This window comes from Patagioenas fasciata, chromosome 4, assembly GCF_037038585.1.
Source record: "Patagioenas fasciata isolate bPatFas1 chromosome 4, bPatFas1.hap1, whole genome shotgun sequence".
Classification (NCBI taxonomy): Eukaryota; Metazoa; Chordata; class Aves; order Columbiformes; family Columbidae; genus Patagioenas; species Patagioenas fasciata.
Genome location: NC_092523.1, coordinates 13,875,687 through 13,900,564, shown reverse-complemented (window position 1 = coordinate 13,900,564; position 24,878 = coordinate 13,875,687). Strand labels below are relative to the sequence as shown.

The window sequence follows — 24,878 nt, the reverse complement described above, 5'->3', positions numbered from 1 at the left end:
AAGTGACACTCAACATTCATTTTCCTACTGTTTGGAGAAGAACAATTTAACTCTTAATTAGGGTTGAGTAACCACAGCGAACAGGGATTGCAGATGTGAATCTTACAAATGTACATGGACTGCTGAATTCACTGCTGTGCTGAGCGCCATTCTGGAAGCTAAATTCTTCTTTTAATGGCCTGTCAATATCTATAGAAAGAATATATTTGCTCTCCAAAATGTCTTCTAAAATAATATCCTTGCAATCCTTTATAGCTTTGAGATGCAAATTTTTACAGAAGAATCCCGATGCCTAACCTCATTCCCATCAAATATTCCACAACTTTGCAGGCAGGCAGCAGTAACATACACACATATGAGATCAATTCCTAACCCAAAATCTTGAAAATGCAGCCAAAGCAAGCTAGCTTGCCAAGAAGCTTAGGGTGAAACACACTGATATGAAGCAGTCCAATAATTTGAAATGACAAACCAGGAAACCTTGAAGTCTGATCACAGATTGTTGAGAACACGCAAAAAGGAAAAACCAGCTGGAATCCTTTATTTTTTTATGATAGAGTTCACCCAGTGCTAGTCCTAATTAAAGAGTGGCCCTATTCCAATTTATAATAAGAAACAATTAAAACACCCTTGTATTTAAAGCATCTTCCACAGCACCACATTTACTTTACTGATTTGATTTTCCTGTACAGACACCACCCCATTTATATACCCCAGAGTTTTACTAGCCTTGAAAATCTAATGGTACTTATTAAATATAGGGTATTTTTTGTGCTAAGGTAAACTGAGGACACGAACTTATGGTCATTTACATCTCTCCCATCAGACCAGTTATAACGGATTTGAAGGCTAATACAAACAAGTCAGCCTCACACTATGGAGACAATAACAGCGTGACATGTCCAAATATGACATCAGCATCATACCTTCTATATAGCAGACACATTGTTCCTGACTAACATCTCAATACAATCAAAAAGCAAATTCCAGAAGGATTATCTTGTCAGGTAAAAAATGGAGGCAATCTTTATTGGTGTGCCTGTTTCACTGAGGTTAGTTAAAGACATGAACATTATAAAAAAATTACTAACAGTAACAGACAGTAGCAACAACCACAAGATGCTTTAGCACCAGGTTGACCCACAGCAGTCTCACAGCTCAAAAAAACCAACCAACCAACCAATCAAACAAAAATTAGAAAGCAATAGAAGCATGTTCAACTTGGTTATTTCCAAACATTTTGGGCTAGTGGGCCCCACTCCTTTCCCTTACAGTTTCTCAGAGAGTATCCTTAATAGCAAGATCTTAATGATAAAGTTCTACTGGTAATGTGTAATACCAGTTTCACAGACCGATTGTAGAACACCACTGGAACACATAAATTTGCAATAGGTAACAGCTATGAATCTTTTAAATACATGCTTCATTTGCTGAGTTTGATTCAACCTCCTTGCAGCAAGACATTGCAAACTGGACCAACAGACTATGAGGGGAAAGCCTGTGCTTAGAGCAGCACTGTGGGAGACACTGGGGAAGCCAAGGAGGTAAGTACACCCGTGAAAATCTGAAAGACCTGCCGGAACAGCAGAGCACTAATTGTGAGTAGGACAACATAAGATCCTTGGAAGTAGAGGCCATTTGAGTCCTCCAGCCTCTGAAGCATGCTGTCTCTTTATCAGATGATCTGCCCAGGCAGCCCTATTCACATTTGCATTGGTAAAGGCTGCCCAGAAGACCAAGCATTGCATTCGTCTAAGCCACAGCAACTTTTGGGCTTTGTTCTGGCAACAGCAGTGATGCCTGCAAATGCAGACTTGCCCCTTGCCCTTCAGGAATTTTAATTATCTGAAAATGACTACAAATGTCCTACAGAAAACCATTCATTTAAATTATTTGACTGTGGGGAAGTCACAAGCTTTTTTTTTCAAGTCAAGGTCATTAAGAATGGCTCACTCAATACGAGACAAGATTTTATGACTCACAGGAGACTAGGAAAATCAGTAGCAACGCTGTATATTTAGGGTGTAATGTTTAGTCACCAAAGACACTTTCAGAGTTATTGCCTCCTCCTCATACACATTTTTTTTAATTGCTCCAACAGAGCTGCAGCAGTAACAAAGAAATATCTTCCCCTTAAATGCACAGTCATACAAGCAACACTAATCAGCAGGTTTGCCTTTCTGCTGTCAGGCTAAGAAAAATAGGCAAGTGAATTCACATTTCAGTAAAGCACTTTTGTATTCCATTACCCCTCTAACCACACGGGGACAAATTCTTCATGCACATCCAGAATAGATTGAGTAGCACCTGAGAATGAGGATTTCTACATGATCCCCATAGCAAAAGCTTAGGAAGAAAGGAGCACACAATATTTGAGCTTTTCTGTTTTGATTTCCTTGCCTGATCTTTACGAAGTCCTGCAACAAGCCAGAATGAGTGCTAGAGTAGGTTGGATTTTTTTTTTAAAAGTAGTAATCAAAACAGTATTATTATCAGTCTGTGAGCAAATCCTAGGCTTTCTGTGTTTATTTCCTCACCCTGTTCCCAGATCAATCTACAGTAGATTTGTGTGTCAGCCTGCACAGCCCTGTCTGCCAAAGACAGGGGATGCACAGCCACGGCTGCAGGAGCATTAGCGTGGGAGTACCCTTGAAAAGCCCATGACAAAGCCAGACAGTCCACTAGTCACCCAGAAAGCCTCCAGACCAACAGTGAATTTTGCTGAGAGGCAGTGATGTAAAGGCTGCAGAGTTCAATAACTGCAATGCATTGTTACTGCAGCATATTTTAATGTATCACCAGCAGTAAAAGTCTAAATGCTTTTATCCCAAAATGAAGTAATTGAAAATTGTTAATAAAAGAAAAAGATTTGCTATCTCCATCAATGTTTACAAAGGCACAGCAAGTTTCCCTGGTCCAGCTTTACCCCTGTGATGGAGGATGCAGCATATAGCATATGACCTACATAGCAGGAAGTCAAACTTTGTTATAATCCTGTCCCCCTGAGCACTGAAAAATTTGTAAATCAAACAAGATGAACTCAGTGGCCCAGATTCTCTCTGTGATTTGGGCACTTTTGCACTGCACCATCAGTCCTAATTCACCCTGCAGGGGCCGTAGCTATGACTGAGCCACAAGGCCTGTTGTATTATCGTCCTCCTTCTCTATGGCTAGAAAAAGCAAGAGCACCTTCCTGGGACCCTCAGCTGCTGACACATCGCCCTATAGCTATGGATTATAACTAAAAATTACAGTAACCTTTAGGCTGTATTGAAAATATGTGTGTTGAATTTTAAGTACATGCTTGGGACGCACATGTGTCCAGACAATTCTCTTGTCCACACTGTTTGGACCAATATCTCAGACATAGACCTCAAGGTCAATCATAAAGCAAGCATGGGAAAAAGAGCTGAGTGGCAACACGTATTTCATTTACCTTTCCAGTACCACCATATTAGCTGCTACGCCAGTTAAGAACCTTCCTAAAATAATCACGTCCTCCAATACCATTAGGACAACTGGGATTTGTAGGCCATCTGACTGCAGGCACTCTAGTGCTATGTGAACAGTTGCAGCTGACCCACATCCCAGCTACAGAGATACTAGGATGGTGTAAATATCTTTTTGTCCTCCCTTCTCCCTCATTGAACTTTGCAACCATATCTAAAGCAAGGGGATGCAGGACTTTCAGGATCAGGTCCTGACATGTTAGGGTTTACACATGGGATTACTAAAAGTGGTCAGAAACATTTTGCATGGAAAATTTGATTTTGATGAGGCTGCAGGAATCACGCCTGATTTCCTGCCAGTTCCCCTTCCCTGTTCTTCAACAGTGCTCCTGGCAGGTTGACAGAGAGTGGGAGTTTGAAAGAAGTTATTGCTCCAGGATAGTCTCAGAGATTGCAGAGCTCCTAAGCTGCTGGCTCCTCTACAGATCTCTGTAGGCAGCGTGCCAAGAAACTAAGAGCAGAGTATCCCTGTTCTTAAACTCCAAGGCTGCCAGCTCTCTGTTAGCCCACCATGAAGAAAGAAAAGCAGCAAGAGTCTGGAAGCTCTGGAGATGTGCAGCTCCTTGGCATCCCAGGCAGCCAGAGGATCCAGACAGTTCCTCAAGATGGGGACCCAAGAGCTTCTGATACCTCCAGTTCCAAGTGTCATTAACTTTGGAGTAGATGATTGTTGTAGGTCCCTTCTAACAGAAAATATTCTATTCATTTAGAGTTGAAAATACACTCCTTTTTATTTCAAATCAGAAAAAAAAATCAAATTAAATAAATCTATCAAAATTCTCTGCAAACTGGCATGATCTTTTTTCATGCTGCACCGCTTAAATAATGGGCTGTTATGTCTGTTATAAAACACATCTTGTGGTCCTGTTCCCTAAACAGTCAAATTGTATCATTACTCATCAGATTGAGATTTCATCACATTCATTGTCTTCTCACCCTTCTTCTTTATCCCAGGTATTCATCCCTCGCAATTCTGTTTTCAAAACTAAGCCCTATAGGGAATAATATGTTTTGTGGGTTTTTCTCCTTTAAACATACCTGTAGAGCCATGCAACTCCAAAGAAAGCAAGTAGAAAGACATAAAACTTAAAAAGACACTAATTTCTTACCTTCATATTGCATAGGATTTGTTTTTCCCTAAATTTCTGTTGCCATAAAGCTCTATATGCAGGTCAGCAGGCTTATGTAACAGTGATGCATCTGCCTCTCTGTCCCAAATAAGTAAGACAGAATATGCTGTGACTGCTACATAACCTTGTGTGCTGCTCATCAAAGGCTCTCATCAATTTTTTCTTCCTATTAAAGGAGACCCACTGAAATCTCACCCTTCAGTTTTTCAAAGGCCTGTAACTGTTATGTGTTTTCAGCCTGGTGCTTACAATCAGACACACTGCATCATCCACATGAGGCTTTTTTCTTTTTTAATTCACTAGTGCCCATCCATTCAACTGTAGTTTTATTTCTGGAAATAAAATATTTTGAGTTAATTCATGTCATTTGCATTTTACTATATTGTTTTGAGTTCAATTTGTAACCATTCACCCTTGTGAAACTGTCATGGTAATGGTCAGGGACTTCATACATGTCCATGGGACACAGCACAGAGGAGACTTGGATTTTTACAGACTTGGATGTTGTAAAAATCTTCTCTCAATTAAAACTAGCTTAAGATATTGTGAAGGGAAGGGTATACAAGTCAACAGCAGGTGCCTGGCTTTCACACTGAAATGAAGTATGCATAGATTCATGACATGCACTCATACCTGAGAACAACAGATTTGACCCACTACAGTAGGCACCATACTGTGTTTTATTCAGCTATCAAATACATATAGACATCTATGCAATTCCCAGTTCTAGACAGAGAGTGTAACTCTAACTTGTAATGCTAGTCTCCAACTAGCATGGAAATGAAATCACTGATTTTCTATAAATATTTTAATATGCTCAAATACAACGTGATGCATTAGGAACAAGGTGTGCGGCCCATGCCTGCAGAATAGTAGACCGTGTCCAGAACAGCACCAAAGAAAGATCAGAGGCTGCTCTATTAGACAAGTCAGCACAACCAACAAACATGAACCAGAAAGACTAAACAGGGCTTAGCATGTAAACTAGAAGGCTGATGGACAGGAAAGCCTTTGACATCTGTCAGGGTAGCTAAGCAGAGTAGCATGTATGTAAAGAAGGATTTCCCTAGTGTCACTCCTGAATTTGAAACTTTTCTGAATTAATGGTCCATTCTGTAGGTACGGCTTCAGATCCTTTTTTTGCATTTGATTTTATTTTTACCACAAATTCAAATATTGACACCAAGGAGGACAATAATTTGATACCAAGTTCACTAGAAGCAAACATTTTATCTGCAGAAGTATAACTCTAAAACTTCCTAAATTTGCATCTGTAGTAACATCCAGAGCACAGCCTGTTCCACAGAGCAGGCTCATGCACTGAGCAATTTTATCCTCAGTTAATATATGCAGTGCTATACTAAGCCCAGTTAATCAACACTGTATTCTGAAAGCAGGAAAAAAAATCTGTATGTCTATCACACTCCATCAACTTTCCCCACCCTCTTTAAGCAATTAGTTTCAAAGACTTCCTGGCTAAATTTACATAAAATAAACCCTTCCCTCCCACGCCTTGTTAACATTTTAGACTGTAATTTTAGAAGGAGTTCTTGGAGATCACCAGTGGCAGACAGGTATCAGGGATGACACTATGCCTCCAGCATGCAGTCTCAGCAGTTTATGAGGGCAGCAATTTCCTGGGTCAACTCATCACCCTCAGTGGATTTACATGCCTGTGGAGCAAGAATGCTATTTGCTGTCAAAGATCATCTAGGTTTGTTTGCAGAGAGAAGGCCATGGATGCAGATAACCTCTGCGTTTTTGGGCAATGCATTGAATAGGGGCATGAGACAAGAACAGCTATCAATGGACATAAAGCTGCAGTTTAAAGATCAGCAAGACTCACCGGAAAACCTCTGCAAGAGGGAACTTCAGTCATTTTCAAGGGAAGAAGCAGGTGGAATGATCCGTCTGAATAAAATTTGCGGGGCTGGCTTCTCATGACCAAAATGCTTGGTTAGGAGGTTTTTTAGCCAAGATTTCAGCTGGTATGACTTCATGAGTGAGCTCAGTTTTACACTGATGGCTTAAGCAGGTGGTGATGTACTTGTGGCTTTCAGTTAACCACTTGGTCTTGCAAACCCTCCTCACACAGATCTGTTCAAGAGTGTTGGAAAGGGAACAGTGTACTCTCAAGACTTATAAGATTAAGCCCAAAGTGCTGGGACACAACAGTTCTGTTGGCACTAAGCTACTGCAAACACTTGCATAAGCTGAAGAAAAGCAAGAGCAATAGTTCCAAGTGTCTGCTTCTAGCATCATATTTACAGCTTTTCCCTGACTCTGCATACATTAAGCAGATTGCAAACTTGTAGTGAGTGGAGGGAAAAATCTGGCTAATTATAAAGCAGTTAACCTTTAGGAATGACCTTTGTTTTAACATTAAACTGGTCTGCTTCATGTTCAGAGGACCAGCACTTTCATCATTTGGAAAATGATAAACTATTCCATAACTTTCTGTGAAGATAACCATAAAGAAGATTTCAGCCTTGCAGTCTGAAAGATCTTGGCCGATGCAGACTGTATAAAGATGGAGTCAATCCAATCCTGAGACTGCAGCAAAGCACAGACAGTGGCAGAGTGAAGCAACTCCAGAGAACATGCCAGGATGGAGGAGAAAAACTCTTTAAAAAGATGTTTTTCTGACACAATGGCTTTTTACTGTGGAGTATTCCCATTGACTTTCATCTAATCAAAACAAACTTTACCACACCTATCTTTGTTCAGAAGTTACCTGACAGTATCAGCTAGTAGCTGGACTCCTCAGCCATATCATTATTCTAGGATTAAGCTGTATCCAAAAATAACAGAAAAAATAGTTGTCATGGCACCATTTTTCGGACCTTACTTTAGTGTTTTCTTGTTTCCAGGGCAACTCACAGAACTGAAGTAAGAAAATCCCTGTCATAATTGAAAAAATGGATTTTTATTTTTAGATTTGGTTAACTCATCCATTAAGAAAAGGAAACAGAATAAAATGAAATTGAGAGCTGCAGAAACACTGCCACAGGATAAACACAATGTTGTCATTTACTACCTCTGTGGAAACAATTAACTGAAAGTACAAGACACTGCTATTTAGAGAGGTCCTGGGCTGGTTTACTCAGGTTAGTTTATATCTTAGCAAGGTATTTCATAAAAATATTTCAAAAATATTGTGAGTACTATATCCTCATTACGTCTTCATTAATTTGCTTGGGTGATTCAAAATTAACTTCCTGATATAAGACCATGGAAGCCAATTTGTCTCTTCCATTCACCTTCAAAAACGGCAACCTTCGGTTTTCTCCAGAGAGAACACGATAGTCTCAAATTGCATGCTAATACCATGAATTATTCAAAATCACAGCAGGTAACAACAAACATTTTGTTAGGCATAATGATACAGCTCAAACATGAAAAGCCATAGAATGAGTGTAATTAACAACTAGAAAAGCAGAGTTCAATTAAATAGCAAGTCCACTATTGCTTAAGCACTTCACTGGTGGATGGTTCATAACACTAACCCCAGTCCTCCGAAGAGTAGAACTGTTCTAGCCTCAGGAGCACAAATCTTCAGATATTTCCTCTTGCTCCATACAAAGACAAACCCAGGGGTCTGTTAGGAGACCAACTACAACCAGTCCTACTTCAGCAAACACAAGACAAGAGACAAGTCTCCATCTGCTTCCAGTTTGCTTGTTCTCATTGGGAATATCTGGAGAGGAGTTCAAGGCAGACCATACTCCTCTCCCTTCAACACATTTGTCCAGCACAATGTTGCCCCAACTAACCAGGGTTCAATATATTATACCTTATTATGATCAATAATTTCAGCCCTAGTTTCTAAATGTGAAAAATGAGGCCTGGAGTTTAAGAAACATGTCCTCTGTTGTTCAGCAAAGCATGAGGGATACTTCATGAGACTAATTAGTACATTTTCTACACTGCTGTCTGACTCAGCATAATCTAGGCTATGTTGTCATGATGCATATGGAACAAAATAAAAATATTTATTTCCAACACAGGTATATAGATTATTAAAAGTAAGACTTAATGTTTTCATGGTCTGAATTGTTCTCACAGCAATTGCTCAATGAGAAGGTTGTTCAGAAAAGAAAATAAAGGGAAAATTTACATATTTCCAGGAAACTAGGGAAGATCAGTCATTCAATAAAATACAGGTCCCTCCTTTCTCTATTTTATGAAACATAAACTGTATCACAAAAATATAATTTAGGAAGTCTAAGAAGAAGCCAGAACACATACCTCCTCAGAGAAGTGTTGCACTGTTTATTAGGAGAAAATTCAATTCAAAAAAGAAAACAAATGAAAACATAAATACTTGCTGCAGTGCTCTTTAACAATAGCAGGTGACCTTCTCTTTTGACTTAAGGCCTTGGCTGGAGATAGCACATCTAACTTATTACCAGCTATACCTCATTCATCTCCAATTTACATTTTGTATCTCCCCTGGTAATCATTTTTTACTGATACGGAAAAGACAATGCAAATCTACCTTATACCCAGAAGTCATGTTAATCTAGATGATAAGACTTAAGGGATGTTGGCAAATTCAAAGAGAAAAATAGACCTTCATTGAAAGCACAAACCAACTTTTAAATAAAATGGTTAATTTACCCTTGTTTTCCTTCCACCCTTCCTCACTCCTTTATAGATAGATCTTCATGCAATGTCTTCAGAAGATTCATCAACAACGCTAGGATACAACCAGTTCAAATGGTGTGCTCTTCCGATGGGGAGTAGCTTCACCAGTCATAGCCTCTTCCATGGCTCATGTCTGTGTGCAGGGAGCTACAAGGAAGAGACTGACTGTGTTTTCTCTCCATTCAAACCCCAAGCCAGCATTTAACTTGCAGTACCAGACACCAGAGACAAAGGTCAGTTCTCCAAGTCATTTTAGCCAAAAAAGCTGGAAGAATATTGAAATGGCTAGTTACCCAGACATTCTGTATCCTGTAACTTTGCTTGAATGTACAGAGCTGCAGAGAATAATGTAGCTGATTATCCTTCAAATTCCTTAGCCTTGAGCCCAGGAAAGGGCACTAAACTCATAAAGAATGACACCAGACAACTTCTAGGTATGCTCACTTCATTATAATTTCTTACAGAGGCATTACATTTTATTTCTTTGCTTCAAAATATATAAATCACTGTCTCTTGTGGAAGTAAAAGTAAAAACACACCTTCCTCCAGACTTCCTCCATCATTACTCAAGGATTAAAAATACAGAGTTGGACATCCAGTTACCCATCTGATTGTGGTGCCCGACTGCCCTGGGTACAGGGGCCATGCCTATCCTCTTGTCACTGTAGTCTAAACCTTGAGATGTGCTCAGCAGTGCCTTGCCCGTGCCTGTCTTTTCACAAGATTAATGCAGACAAGAGAGTTCCCTATATTCAATATCTCTACCTCATCTCTGACAGGAAAAAGAATTATGTGAACACTTCTCTGATCCTGCAAATCCTTAGTTGCACAAGGAACAAGCAATATGAATAAGAGCTTTTCGGAGGCAGAACCTATTTTATCAGCAGACACTACACACTAGCGGGAACTATTGGGAGAATTTTTATTTTAATGAGTCTAATGTTATTCAGTCTGCTCATGTAAGGACCATCTTGAGATGTCTATGTGGGTGTTAGCTGTAGGGGTTAACTGCTCTACCTCTCTCCCACTGTTCTGACAGCACCAAAGATTCTGAATTGAAACAAATACCAATGTGAGCAAATTACAGATATCCAACCTTCCTTTTCCTCGTGTCCCACCAAAAAGGGGGGAAGCACCTTTTCTTTCAAGTTCTCTCCTGTCTAATTAAATCGCAACATTAGAATTAAAGATTCTAATTTACTAAATTGTTTCTATCAAGGATTCAAAACCAGAAACTGCTGTCTCATTAGCTGCTTTGCAGCTGTGTGAAACAACACAACCACCAGCAATTGAAAAAGCCATCTCTAGCCCCTGACCTGGAGGAGCGAGTGGGTAGAAGTTTGTGTCCAGCAGCCACATGTCACGTCTTCTACCCCTTCCCTCTTCTCCAGAGGAGAGCTCATTTCACAGCCAAGCTTTTTAGATGGCTCTTGAGCACAAACAAAACCACCTTTGTGCTGGGAAGGAGGAAAGGAAAAGAAATACGAATGGAATTGCTGATGCAGAATCTTTCTTTCCCTTTTCCGCCCTGCAGAAAGCTGTGAGGACAGCAGCAGCCTCTCACAGCAAGCAGGCTGACAGTCTCAACAAAGCAAGTCACAAAACTGATTTGGCTTTTTAGGCCCAGACAAAAAAAGAAAATAGCTGGGACCCTTCTAAAGCAGTGAGAGATTTTATTTGGAGGACTGAAGGCTGAACAAAGGCTCACGAGAGGCTACAACTTTAACTCTTTCTTTTATTTCACTGTTTTAATCTCAAGTGTTATTTCACAGGGTTAGCCAGCAGCTTCAATTGGTGGCACAGTTGAGCTGTGGCTACAGGAGTATTTTTAGGCTTGGTTTCCAATGGAAACAGCATTCATCGCTACTGTGCTTCTCTGTACCTACATCCCTGCGTTACTTCTGAACCCTCTGGCCATATTTAACTAAAACCAACTTAGGGAAAAAGCTTCAAATTTCCTTCAAGTTTCTGAGAACTTAGAGGCCTTGTAAAAGAAAGCAACTCCCACAATAAGCTTCTTCATGAGAGGAAAAGTTGCACAAATTATGATTTTTTTCCCCCCTAGAGAGTTCATGTGTGTCAAATACTGCAAAACTTCAGCTGATGCTCAAGCCCCTGGAGTAATTGTCAGAAATATTCAAGTCATGGGCAAATCCAATTAAAAAATCTAGTCTTTTTTTCCTGTAACATGAAGTTGCCTAGTCCTCATTAGCACTGAGCTTTGTGCTTAAACAACTATATTCAACAACGTGGACTTAGGCTCAGCTTCACAGAAACCACCTTTTCTTCATTTTCAAAATATCCAAACAATATCTGCTTCTTTGAGTGCACACACTAAAACCATACTGGAAAGTCTTTTGCCAGTGTGGTTGCAGACTGCAACAGATGAAGACCAGATATGCCACAATGCACAGTCTTTCCCAGTGCATAGCATCTCTGTGATTCCTAACTTGTTCCCACATGAAACTGGTTTTCTGTGCCAGACTTTCTCATACTCCACAAGCCAAGGGCTTAATCTACATGGGGCTAAGTGCTCATTCAGTGGAACAAGGTTGCAAGCACCCCTTGATTATTGTATTTATCTAGATAGGTATATCCTTCACTGTCTACACAGTGGTAATACAAGATTACTATAGCAACCTCTGTGTGACCTGCATAATCAAGATTGCAGAGAAAAACCGATAGCTGAATTAATGTGTATGTATCCTTGAATAAGAAACTTCAAAGATTAAAGATTAATGGTCTATGAAATTCATATATACTCTACTCATGTTACATTTATCCCATTTCATGTCCTTTTCAAAATACTTTTATCTTTAAATGCTAAACCAGAGTACACGATATGATATATTAAGACAACAGTATTTAAATTTGCTGGTTTTTGTTTGTTTGTTTGTTTGTTTTACTTTCGGTTTAGCACATGCTTAACCTATTTCATAAAGTCCAAAGACTAATGTATACTTTACAGTATGGTTGACTAATCTATTAGCATCTTGTAGAAGCTAGAGTTCCTAACCATATTTGCAGATTTGGTCTATTTCTGTGATATTTAAAGTAAACAAATTCAGAACTAGTTAGTCAGCTCATGGAATATTAAGCACAGAGATAGTGTTCTCCTTCAACATGTTTTTTATTTTCCTGTACTCAACAGGTGTTTTTTAATAAGTCACTAACTTTCATTCAACCAGAGACTTGCTTGCCAGCAGTTAATTACAAGTTCATAACAGATCAACATAAATTTGAAAGCTTGACTGACTGTTCTTCAGCAGACAAAAGAAGATATTGCTCCTGAATCCAGGGCCAGATGAAAGTTGCTCACACAACCAAGGATGGTGACATGAAGAAGCTGTACATGGAGAGAGACACTAGGTAACTGATTTTTGTTTTTCTTTTGCTGGAGTGTAATTAAAATACAGGTTCAGCTACTGTAAGAATGGCAGGCAGCAAGCAGAGTTTTAGCATGTTTTTCCTTCATGACGACTGCGCAAACTGCCTGAGTGTGCACACATAATCTTATATTGGAAAGACTTGGGTAGCTCTATCTGGCTTTTAACTGCATCACATCCATGACAGGCAAGAAATTCTCATTCTGAGTAATGATCCAAGCCAAAGAGACACAACAGTGGGCCTTCAAGTGAGACTTAAGTAGCATATAAGTCATATGGTGACCTTCCATACAGTCACGAAATTCTGTCTCCATGAGACAGTAAATAAATGTTTGTTGTTCTCAGGCAGTTCCTTTTTCTTTTCATTTTCTTTTATATATGTCCTGCTAATATAATTCTCCTCTGAACCAACTCCTCCCAAAGGCAGTAGGATTACTTTTCTATTTTCAGGAAGGGGCGAAATTGAGTGCCTCAAAGCCATACACTATAAAAAACCCCACCGATGTCAGTGGAGGAACTGGCAGGGATGAACTAAACCCACTGTAAGAATCTCTATCAATATAGTCTTGACACAAATGCAGAAGCTCTTTTGCCCTTGGAGTCTCATAAAGCAGGCAGTGGCTTTAGGAATTCTTGCACTGAACAGCTCTGTCATCGCATGGACAGCTGGATTTTTTTGGTTTTTGTGGTTGATTAGTTCACTGGGTTTTTTTTAGATTTTGTTCCTTATTCTGGTGATTTAACTAACAAAGAGCTTTTGTATCTTCTACACAGGCACTCAGAAGTCCAGTGGAAATTTTTTCTTTTGTTAGTCTACATCCATTTTCCAGCAAAAACACTGATTTAAAAGATAAGCAGCTAAGCCTGTGGAGGAGAGAAACTGGTTAAATTGGGTCCATTCTCTTGCTTTCCCAGTATTGATAGAGTTCTACTTAATTCCAATCAACTTGCATAATTGAGCCCAACCCCAAAACTATCACACCATATGTCTAACTTCACACTTGCAACATTTACGCTTATTTCTCTTTGGTATTTTAAGGGTTTTGGCTAAGATTTCAAAAACTTGTTGTCCTTAGCCTCTCAGTTATATTTAAATGACCTATTTTTTTTAAAGTGCTGAGTATGTCACACCATCACAGAGGTCTGACTAGTGCTTAGCTTTTCTTGGTTGTGGTCTCACATGGCAGGAGTTAATCTTCAGAAAGTCTTAGACTGCACTTTTTGCAACACTCTTATCAACCACCACGGAAAAATCTTCCTATGCTCCTAGCATGACAGAAAGATGGTAAGAGGTTTTTCTTGGCCCATCACCGTTGCATTCCCTTGTGCCTTTGAAAATGAATATTGCATCTCTCCACTTAATATGACTGCACATCAGTTCTCATCACCTCTTTGCACCCTCCTGTGTTCTAAGCCTTTTATTTTAATTGACTTAAGAAAGGTGTTATTAGAGAGGACAGCACACTGACTAGCAATTAAAATATATCAATATCATTTCTGCAACGCTCCTTTGAATCCTAGTCCATCTCTCTAATCTTTTGCAGAAAAGGGTCGAATAGCCTCTAAAAACAACGCAAAGAAAAAGAAAAATATGGACAAACATGTCAAAGTCCTGACTAAAACTTTTATACATTATTTTTGTGTTAAAAGTTTCAGTAATTTTTGTTGATAAAACTAGTATAAAATATCTTATATAAAATATCTGTGTAAAAACATGTCTAGTAAAAGCCCCTTGTGGTGCAAACACTGTTTATTTGTTTTTTTTCCATCGCACCACTATTTGCATTGATAAATACCAGTGCTGACGCTCTGCATTCTAAGGGTGACTTTGCAGGTAACTCTTCAGTCTAAATTAGTGTCTAAAGCACAAGAAAATTGGCTTCAGCTTCTTTTTCCTCACCAGACTTCTTGGGAAATGTTGGAGAAATTACTCAGCCTTTCTGCATCTTGTCTCCTTGTAAAAACAAGGATGTAAGAACTGCCCCAATGTTTAAACACCTACTTAGCTCCTCAGTTTATCTATACCTTTGGATAAATGCCTTTTGCTATTGAAGTTCATGAAATTTCATCATCTGTTTAAACATACACTTCAGCAGTTTTGCTGATATGGTACTGCAGTGCACAAAGTATTCCCATCTCTATGGTGATATTAAAATATTTTAAGCTAAATAAGAATGTATTTTAAACCAAGTCAATATTTTATTTCTTAAATCTGAGGCAATCATGTCTGTGCTGCCTTTGTTAAAGAATTAATGTGGTACTTGGCTTACTCAAATTGAAGCGATCAATCTCTCCTGTTTGTCACTTCTAGATTAAAGTGCAACCAGAGATAGTATAGCATGCTCCTGATCTTGAAGCAAAGCTCTGTCTCAGGAGGCTCTACTTACATGTAAAGGATAAAAAATGAATATTTTATGAAGAGCACCATAAGCAAGATGGAAATCGTTTGTTTATTTGAGCTTTGATCCTGCTTAACTGAAGTGAAATATATTTTTACTATTGACTTCAATAGGAGCTGTTCTATTGCTACTAAAAACAGGCAAGTAAGTATTTAATAACACTGTTAACAGCAAATAACCTTTCAGTCCCAAGTTACCACAGCTTTTTCAAGATTTTATGATCATAAGAACAAAGACCGTATGTTTGCATCTGTCTGAAAAATACATGGTTACAAATATTTTTTTGTTCAGATTTTCAGCAAATACCTGCTTTTAAAGGCATTTCCTATCTATGAAAGTTATTCAGGAGAAAGGAAATATATTTTTATTTAGACTTTAATATTTTGGTACAGAACACTCTTGTCATAGAAGCTGACCTACTGAGGTTTCGGAAGGTGCCTTTAGTGATTTACAAAAGCATCTAAAACACAACAAAAGCATCTAAAGTTGAAATGTTAACTTTCCAATAATATTTTTGGGTTTGTCTAACTTAACAAGTAATGGAGTGCAACAGAAGCAGACAGAGCACAAAAATAGTGTTAAGGACCAAATATCTATACCATACAAGTTTGGGGGTCTTGATTTTGAAACAGCTTCAGTCTTGCTCAATTGACAGAATGCCATCAGCAGCTGGAGAGCATTTTCAGGCCAATACATCCAGTCTGAATGCAAGTTAGGGATTTACACCAACCTGACATCTATCTCTGTATCTTTGTAAATTTGGCACTACAGACATTACTCCTCATGTTACTCCTGAAAATCAGTGAGGTCCAATCTGGAAAGGAGAGAATCACTAGCATATGGTGCACTGCATAAATGGTGCTACATAAATTAATATACAACTTAAAGAGACACTTTCACGAAAGAAAGTTACATTTCCATCTGAAAAATATTCCAGCTACTATAGTTAAAAGCAAAACTCATGTTGTTACAATTAATGTATATATATATTTCTTAGCTAAAGTTTAAATAACAATTTCTATCTCTTGCTGAGCCTGAAGCTCAAGAAAGATGACATACTGTCCCGTGCAGCCTGAGGGAAGTATTACTTCACTTCTTGCATTATTCTCTCATTGCTCACTCTGCGTCTTCCCCCAGATGAACTCTCTTAACAGCAAAAGATTGAGGTAAACATGAGGAAACACCTGCCTTTGAGTGTCCAGATGGGGACATGGTACATAGCACATTAGTTCTTCACCTCTGTAGACCCCTCAACAACCCTCATATGAATGTGTTGGATCAATTTGTCCCCACTACAATGTGACTCATTCATTTATTATAAAAGCTATGGAATAAAAAAGTATTGCAGATCAGCAGCCACAGAACTCTTGCTTTTATCCAAGACAAGTAGTTTTCTTCCTCATTAGTTTTCTATTCACTTACTACAGTCTGATACGGTATTTGCCAACACAGTTGTCAGTTTTATCTGGCATAGGTCAGATGACATTTATATTGAGAAAAAAAGAGGGGTCTTAAGCTATATTAAAATGTTTTCAAATATTAAATCTGCATCTGTTGAATAAGATATTCAGTATAATCAGAGATTTCAAAGATATTTTGTGAGCAGTTTTGATTAAAGCTTTACAAACATTAATTAAAAAGAAACATAAAAAATATGCAGGATCTATTGTCTGACACAAACACCCAAGAACCACTTCTCATTTAGGTGGGTGAAATTATTTTCCCTTGACTAGCCTACAGAATAAACAAGGAAGACATTTCTCTCGTATTTGCCTGGATCAATGTCACCTCCTTTTGTCAGATCTGTCACCAAGATTAAGTTGCCTGCAAATGTGTGAAATTAATAGTTTTTCCATTTTTATTTCAGAGGTAAAAATAAAATTTTAAAAAATTCAAAAGCAAACAAGATTGTTTTTCAAATGGGCAAATTTGTCTTGCATTTGTAATCTAGCAGGCTGCCTGATTTAATTTCCGTGGCGATGTACAGCACAGCCTGTGCCCTCCCCTGGACACGTATTATGCAGGGACACTCAACATGGGAGGCATGTCCAGGAGTAATAAATCAGAGAATCTCCTCTCTGGAGACAGAACAGCAAGAAGGGAACATTAGAAAGCATGTTCATGCCTGAACATTAGTCACTCTGATCTAGGTAAAAAAAGATCACTTTACACCCAAATACCTATTAATACATAAAAGTTACAATATAATATATATCCTTTTAAACTAAGGGACCTGAAACTGTTCCCTGCTGAGGGGCTGACTTGGTGGCTTTTCAAAGGCACTACAGAGCATTTCAAAAACTGAAGCAATAAAAACTTTTAGACGACTATTGTTACTTACTTGTGTCAGCCTGGCATGCAGGTGGACATAACAGCAGGTATTTATTATTTCCATTTGCATTCTAGGGTGTGTATAATGCAGAACTGCTCAGGTCGGGGGAATTCTCTGGTTAGTCAGCACTATGTAATGTTCTCCCAGCAAAACCCAAAGTCAAACCCAGATGTCACATCTTACAGATCAGGCACTAGGTGAGGAAATCCAATTTCATTTTGTTCCTTCATGCATTGCAGGAACCTGACTTTTAAAGACATTTGGTTTACCATAGAAGGACCTGACTAAAATCTCTCTGTCAGAGAAACTCTCTACCTAGCCAGTATTTTTCTCCACTCTTCACCAACACACATTGTTTGCCTCTTTCTTTATTAAGTGAAATAATAACTTTCTTAAACAAGCTTCAGAAGATCCTCCAAACTTTGAACTCCCTGTATTTCTAACCTTCAAATTTTTACATATAAATTTTATTAAATTCTCAAAGTAAACTTTACCATAACTGAGTACTCTCTTATTGTGCCCTTACTAACAGTTTTTCCATGTTACAGTGAATAAAATCAGATCCTAATCAGGCAATACGAGATTGCTCTTTATATCTCTGCTCTGGTAATCTCCTTATCAATCTGTATCAAATCCAAATATCTCAGTGTTAACCAGGGTAGGAGGTTTGATTTTTAAAACTGAAATAAAATACCCTCAGTTCTCATTTTCCTTACAGTTAATCCTAGCTCCAACTCCATCTGTCATCACTTGGAACTTGCCTTTAACAAGACATTGAAACTCTGTTCACCCAGATACATGATATCTAGTCAGGAATCACACACAGATGCTCCAGTAGAAAAAGAAAAATAGCACAAAACCATTTTATGCTTTTCTGCTGAATTACCTTGATGTACTACTGACCCTTTACAGGTTCTTTGGCATAAAAGTCTCTCCTCATTGGAACATACATATATTTAAAATAAAGACACTAGCATGGGTTTGCACAGAGATGCTCTGAGGATAAGTATCGGCATTAACTTTCACATGAAGAATACAACTGCTACTTTACATGAGCTGGGAACAGGCTGTTGCTTTTCAGAGCAAGACCGTGCTTCAAATCAGGGGACGTTGCTCCTATGACTGCACTGGTCACTTGTCTTCTCAGAAATCAAGCCACATCAATAGTTTGAACACTGATATAAAATATACAGAGAGCATGAGTTTTCTAAGACAGTCTGGAAAGAGAAGAAGCATTAATTGCACAATAAGTTTGTTTCCTACAGCCTTTTTTAGCAATTCTACTCACTAGGGAATGTTTTCTGACTCAATACTAGACCAAGTCAGTAAACTAGTACTAATCTTTTGACTTGAAAGGAGTTTTACCTGACTGCAGCAGCAGAGATTGCAGTACTTTGTGTACTACATGATATGTATATGCAATATGGGGTACATGAAATGAGATACAGAGGATAAATAGTATTGAGTTTTATTTTATTCTAGAACATTTAGGTTACACAGGAGTGTCAGACCACTTGAAGAAATCTGAAGAAGTCTTTATTCTCTACTTGTCATTCTTTAGAAATATGTAAAACATATTTGTGGCAAAGTACCTCATGGCCTCACTGCTCTAGGTGTGGGCATCTGGATTTCTGTTGTAAAGAGCCCACAAATTATAATAAAATTCTTTAAAAATTAATTTAGTTCCTTTATGCTAAAAATGATGGCTTCAAGTCTATGATCTCAAACTTTATGTAAATGAATGTGTTAAATAATTGAAAAAAGTTCCCCCTTTCCTGTGGAAGAGAATACAATAATATCCTGGACTTCAAACAATTATCCTTGACATATCTGTGACCCCCTTCTAAGAACCCACACAGAAGCAATTTGTATCTGTTAAAATTTCACAATAATTACAAAAAAATAATTGCCTGCTGTATTTTTAATGGCATCTCCTAAGTCAGTGACATGGAGTGCTGGTAGAGTCCCCTGGAGCAGAGATTGGGTGAAGATAACTAGTTTTCACATGGGTGTATGGTTTTTAGCAGTTCCGTATTCTTTTATCGTACTTCTATCACCTGCACATACACCTGACACATAGGTAGGAAGACAGAGAAAGGAAACAATACCTGCAGTGGGAAAAATATACTCTACTGAATTTCTATGGACAGACGCAGGACATTGACATGAGAAACAAAGGGTCAAATGAGCTAACGCATTTTTAGATCGCAGACTGGATCAAATAATGTCAGACAATGAAGACATGGGAAAAAGGACATACAGGCAAAGCAACACAGATGATGATTTCACAGAATTTGTTTTGAATAATATTCAGGATGAATTCTAAGTAGCTTAGGGAAACAAACCCCATGTCAGTGTACTTACAGTTATAACTTCACATGATGCTGTTAAAGAGCTGCCATAACAGACCCAGAAACTACCTCAGCATTCAAAGCCAACAATGAGCGTGGAGCAATGCCACCAAGAGCAAACTGACCTAGTGTCTCTGCTCATGATGACTAACTTAATGTCTGCTGGAGCTCACTGGGGGAAGAACCATAAATCCCAGGAGAAGCTGATATGTATCTGAGAAGGTACCTTGCACATTGTGTGCTGGGAACCAACCTTGGTGTGCCATAAAGTCCCCAGGCAAACAACTGGCTAAGAGACACTGCTGAGTCCTCAGGAAAGTTTCAGAAAATCTGTCAGGAAAATATAGGTGTAAAACCAAGTCCTATTAGCTTGTTATACACTTTTTTTTCAGAACACAGTATTTGGTGTCTATTCCTTTATATTGCTTCTAAAAAGTGGAAAAAAGCATGACAGCATTAGGGGTATTCAGGGAGCAGCACACACATTTCTATCAAATTATATAGTTCAGTGGTTCATCCACATTAAATATTAATAGAATAAATAATATCTTGCAACAAAGACTTGGGTTACCTTGATACTTGCTGAACACATGGCATTTATATAATTCCTCATCTGTGTATAACTGTGGCACAGAACAAAAATAGGTAAAACATTGATGTGAAAAGCACAAAGTATTAAAATGATTTAATATAGGATAGATATTTGCCTTTGGTGGTCATGAACCTTTAGGTACATATTAAAGGGTGATTTATGTTTCATCGCACTGACTTTATAATGATTTGAATAAATGGACTTAGATGGCAAGCAGATTTTCCGTAAGGCTTGGAGATGAACAACATAAAAGCCTCTCTGACCCTAGCACAGCTGCGGTACCCACATAGATAACTAGAAATTGTCCTAAAAAAGATTTCTAATGTCTGGATCCAAACCCATCTTGCGATTCACACCCATCAATGACTGCAGAAGGGCAACCAGAAGCCGTGTAAAACTGTAAAGCCCAGACTAAATATATTAGGTGAAATCCTATAGTCACTACTCTCTTTTGCCCCCACATGCATATTTAGGTAACTGACTTTCTTAAGCATCTTTAAATAATTAAACACCTTTGGCATTCAGTCAAATCTCATGCTATTTTCAAGCAAAGTACATTTCTAGGCTTTCATAAGAAGCTGCCAGCTTGATCTGCCTGTGCCTCATGCTACAGAAAGCTGTAGGAATGTCTCTGACTTGACCCAGTGCTTCTTGCATAAATGAAGTGGCACATGCTCCTGCCAGCTCCCATCTGCTTGGGGCTGTGCAGATATATCTGAATCCTCTTTTAAGTCGGTGTCTACATCTTCAGTCCATTCAGTTCAGTTTGAGCCATTCAGATTCAATTTCACCTTTGCATGGCAAATTAATCCTCAGGAAGCAATGGATTTCAAGAGCTTGAAGAATCAGCACTTAGTGTAATACTGAGCAAGGGCTTCAGCCATTAAACCATATACAATCTCTGCTTACCAAAAATTCTCATGTGTACCATAGTATAAATGCTGAGTCAAAAAAACAGACACAAACATATGGTAACCATGAGCAATCATAATTCTTCAACAACTGTCTTATTATGATGTGTGCGTGTACGGAGGTCTTTCTTAAACAAGTTACAGAAATTGCTGTAGTATGAAAACTGTTCCTAATAAAGAAAATGGATCTACTGTTGTCTTTAATAAGGCAGGATTAAGCCCTTGATAAGAAGATGGAAACAGCATCACTTTGGAAGTTCACAAGTCATTTCAGATAATACATGCATAAATCCAAGTGACAGGATGACAAGAAGTGACACAACATTAAATTGGACTATGTTTAGAGAACTAGAAAGGGCAGCAAAGACATATATTTAAAATTAATTATGCATAGGGAGATGTGGAAGAATTGCAAGGGGAACATAATTTCAAGCTACAGATAACAGTGGCAGAATGCCCTGTACACCTTCAATATTGCATCAATACCAAACTAGTATAAAGAACAAAATGTAGTAAATTTATGTATTGACAAAAGAACACATTTTCAACAGTTAATTGAAAAGGGATTTCAGTTTTCATGAGAAAAAAAGGGGCAAGTGATCCTGAATCAGTCAGCACATATGTACTTCTTAAAATGACCATATGAGTGAAATGAGGAAGGAGCCTAATGGGACTGACCAGAGGAAACGTTGAACTTACTGTGAATGTGAGGAAACTTTCTGATTTGTGATAGAGGGAGATGGGGCAGCAGGTAGGAAATAAGTCCTCAGTCTCTCATAATGAGCTGAATTAGCATGTCTCCTCCATTAATAGTACTATAAACACTTAGACAATCAAAACATTGAAGTATGAACTCTAATTTTTGTAGAAAAGTATCTCTTTCAAGCCTACATAAGTTTCAATAGCTATATAAATGTAAATTGCATCCATTGATGAGTATAGGATTCTGGAATCTCACAGGTAATCAGTCTGGCACCTTTCACAATAAATAAATTCATTTAATACAAATAAATCAATTTCCCATTAAAACTACATGTCAGCTTTTAGTACATTGATTTGTATTGGGTAAAGCTTAATTTAGCAACTCTTCCTTCCTGTCATAAGAAGATGTAGTGCTTATTGCACTGCCCTTGGATTTAGACGAGACTTTGATACCCTGGTTTGCTACAGATCACACATGACCTTGAGTTTAATCTCTCTGTACCTCAGTAAAAGGTAAAGCTACTGTATTTTAAAGGCATAGTAAAGGGGGAACTAGATTTAAGAGTGTAGGGATCTTGAATGTCACCAAAGGAAGCATGTGGTAGAATGCAAACCCCCCTCTCTCCCCGCCCTCCTTCAGTACGGAAGGAGTAGGTACATCTCCCTCTCTCTGCTACTTGAGGCTAACAGTTTCTTTTGTTTGGCCCCAGAGCACCCTGGCCAGGGCCATTAGGAGAAGGGAGTGCCAAGGTGCCAGTGAGCCGCTGGGCACCTGCGGTCAGTGTGGGGGATGTCTGGAGGCTTCAGGGGCACCCCACAGCCGGTGTGGGGGTGCAGAGAAGCTTCTGGAATGCCTACAGTCAGGTCTGATCAGCCTATAAAAGACGGGACTCTCGTTGAGACTCTGCCCATTGTCGCGGGTCTCTCAGAGCACAAGCAAGATGCTGCCGCCGAGAGCCCCCTCCCCGGGATGGAGACTCCGCTTGCCTTGCTGCCATGTGTGTGAGTAAAACTTCTCGCAGGATTGCGAGTATATTTATCTTTTCCGTGCACATATGCACGAGTAACTTTCCGTGCACATTTGCACGCGTATTTTATATTATTTCCTCACACAATCGTGAGTGTATTTTCCTTTCTGTGCACATATGCACGTGTAACTTTCCGTGTTTAATACAAGCACGAGTAACTTTCCGTGCACATTTGCACGCGTACTTTAAATTATTTCCTCGCACAATCGCGAGTGTATTTTCCTCCGATGCTTCCGTATAAGCACGTGTAGTATTCCGTGCACATTTGCACGTGTAAGTAAATTAACCCTCGCAGGATTGCGAGTGTATTATAAATTTACCCTCGCAGAATCGCGAGCGTACACTTTCTGTACTCACTACGAGTACCTGTGTCTCTTTAAGAATAATCCCACACCAAGTTCAGGCAAGTGTGTACTCTTCCCGGACTCAGAGACGGTTCCGGCATTGTTTTGGGTGAAGCCACGTGCATGCACACTGTGGACCACCTGTTGTATTAGTTGCTACCCCTTAATAATTTTCCTCAACTGATATCCGAACCTATATTTAAGTCACTTTTGGAGTGCTAAAACCCTGTTTCTCACCGGTTTAATAAAAGTTGTTTTGGACTCTGTTGTCCCTTAAACCAGCCTCGGGGTGCTTCCGTGACAAAGCATCACATAGTTCATAAGAGACAGGTAAATAGTTGATACAAATGACTCAGCAACAGTGTTACAACCCAAGTCCTGTCTATGTCCAAGTGCTGGACCAGAGCCAATGAAGAGAGAGAAATCTAGCCTTCTAGTGTGAATAGGAAATATAATTAAACTTGATATTTCAGCTAAAAATAGGGCAATCATATAGATGACATATAATTCTACATATTTTGCTGTTTTTTTTTCTTTTTTTTTTTTTTTTTTAAATTGTAAGGCACCAGAATAGGTTACATGTCAGTGATCATTCTGCAAAAAATGGCAGATCTGTATATATCATCAGAAATGGTTATGTTGATTTTATTGAGTGTTTCAAGATCAATGTGCTTTATTTGAAAATGAACACTTCGAAAAATTAGCATACAGGAGTTATCTAAAGGAAACTCTGCAAAAAAAAGCAGCAGCATAAATAAAGCTTATTTAATGTCTTTTGAGATAAAACATTCAGCGTTCATTTGTATTTAACCTACCTTGTATTCTGCAATGAAAGTCATTTGCAAAATCCTAATTCATCATCTGAACTCTGACTCTTTGAACCAACCGTCAGGCTGCTTCTCCCCACTGTTCAATAATGTAGACCAAACCAACAGGCAAAGTCATCCCTGGAGAGAAAACAGAAAAAAACATACAGCAAGAATACCATTTTCATTATCTTTTCAAATCACTGACATAGTGTAAGTACAGACGCTGGAGCTTTTATCTTTTTTAGTGAGGAAAGTCAATTTAACAGTGTCTCTAGTTCAGCACAACATTTAATCTGAATCTGTACTTTAATATTGTCAAGTGTTAGCCCCCTGGCCAATAGAGCTTTCAAGTTACAATGCAATTTCAGCACATGCTTTAAATGCTTTGGATCAACAAGGACATGGGTATCTAGCATCAACGCTTCCCTAACAATACCATGAATTTCCCTATTAATTCTATATTTTGGAGAACTGCAAAACATTAACAGTTACTCTTCTCAGCCACTATCTTCTGTATTAGCTAGGCAGACTAATAAAATTGTCATTAAAGTGTTGGATCACATGTGGTAGGAAAATTACCGTGATGAAAGGGGACTTTTATTTAACAAAGAAAATAATGAATGAAAAGAAGCAGGTACAATACTATAGCATGGGAAAAAAGGCAATATCTGAAAAAAAAAAAAATAGCTGTTGAATTCTCAATTTCTCTGAGAAAAAACAACACTTCAACCAGAAAAG

General features: G+C 38.6%; 1 protein-coding gene across 7 annotated transcripts in view; it reads right to left on the bottom strand.

Annotated features, from left to right (window-relative positions):
• The window catches only part of JAKMIP1 (janus kinase and microtubule interacting protein 1), a 230,294-nt gene that overhangs the window by 5,952 nt on the left and 199,464 nt on the right, over positions 1–24,878 (bottom strand). For all 7 annotated transcript variants that reach the window (XM_071808562.1, XM_065836048.2, XM_065836046.2 and 4 more), the window contains one exon: positions 24,147–24,278. The gene's annotated coding sequence lies outside the window, so the exon portion shown is untranslated. The remainder of the gene's footprint in view (positions 1–24,146; positions 24,279–24,878) is intronic.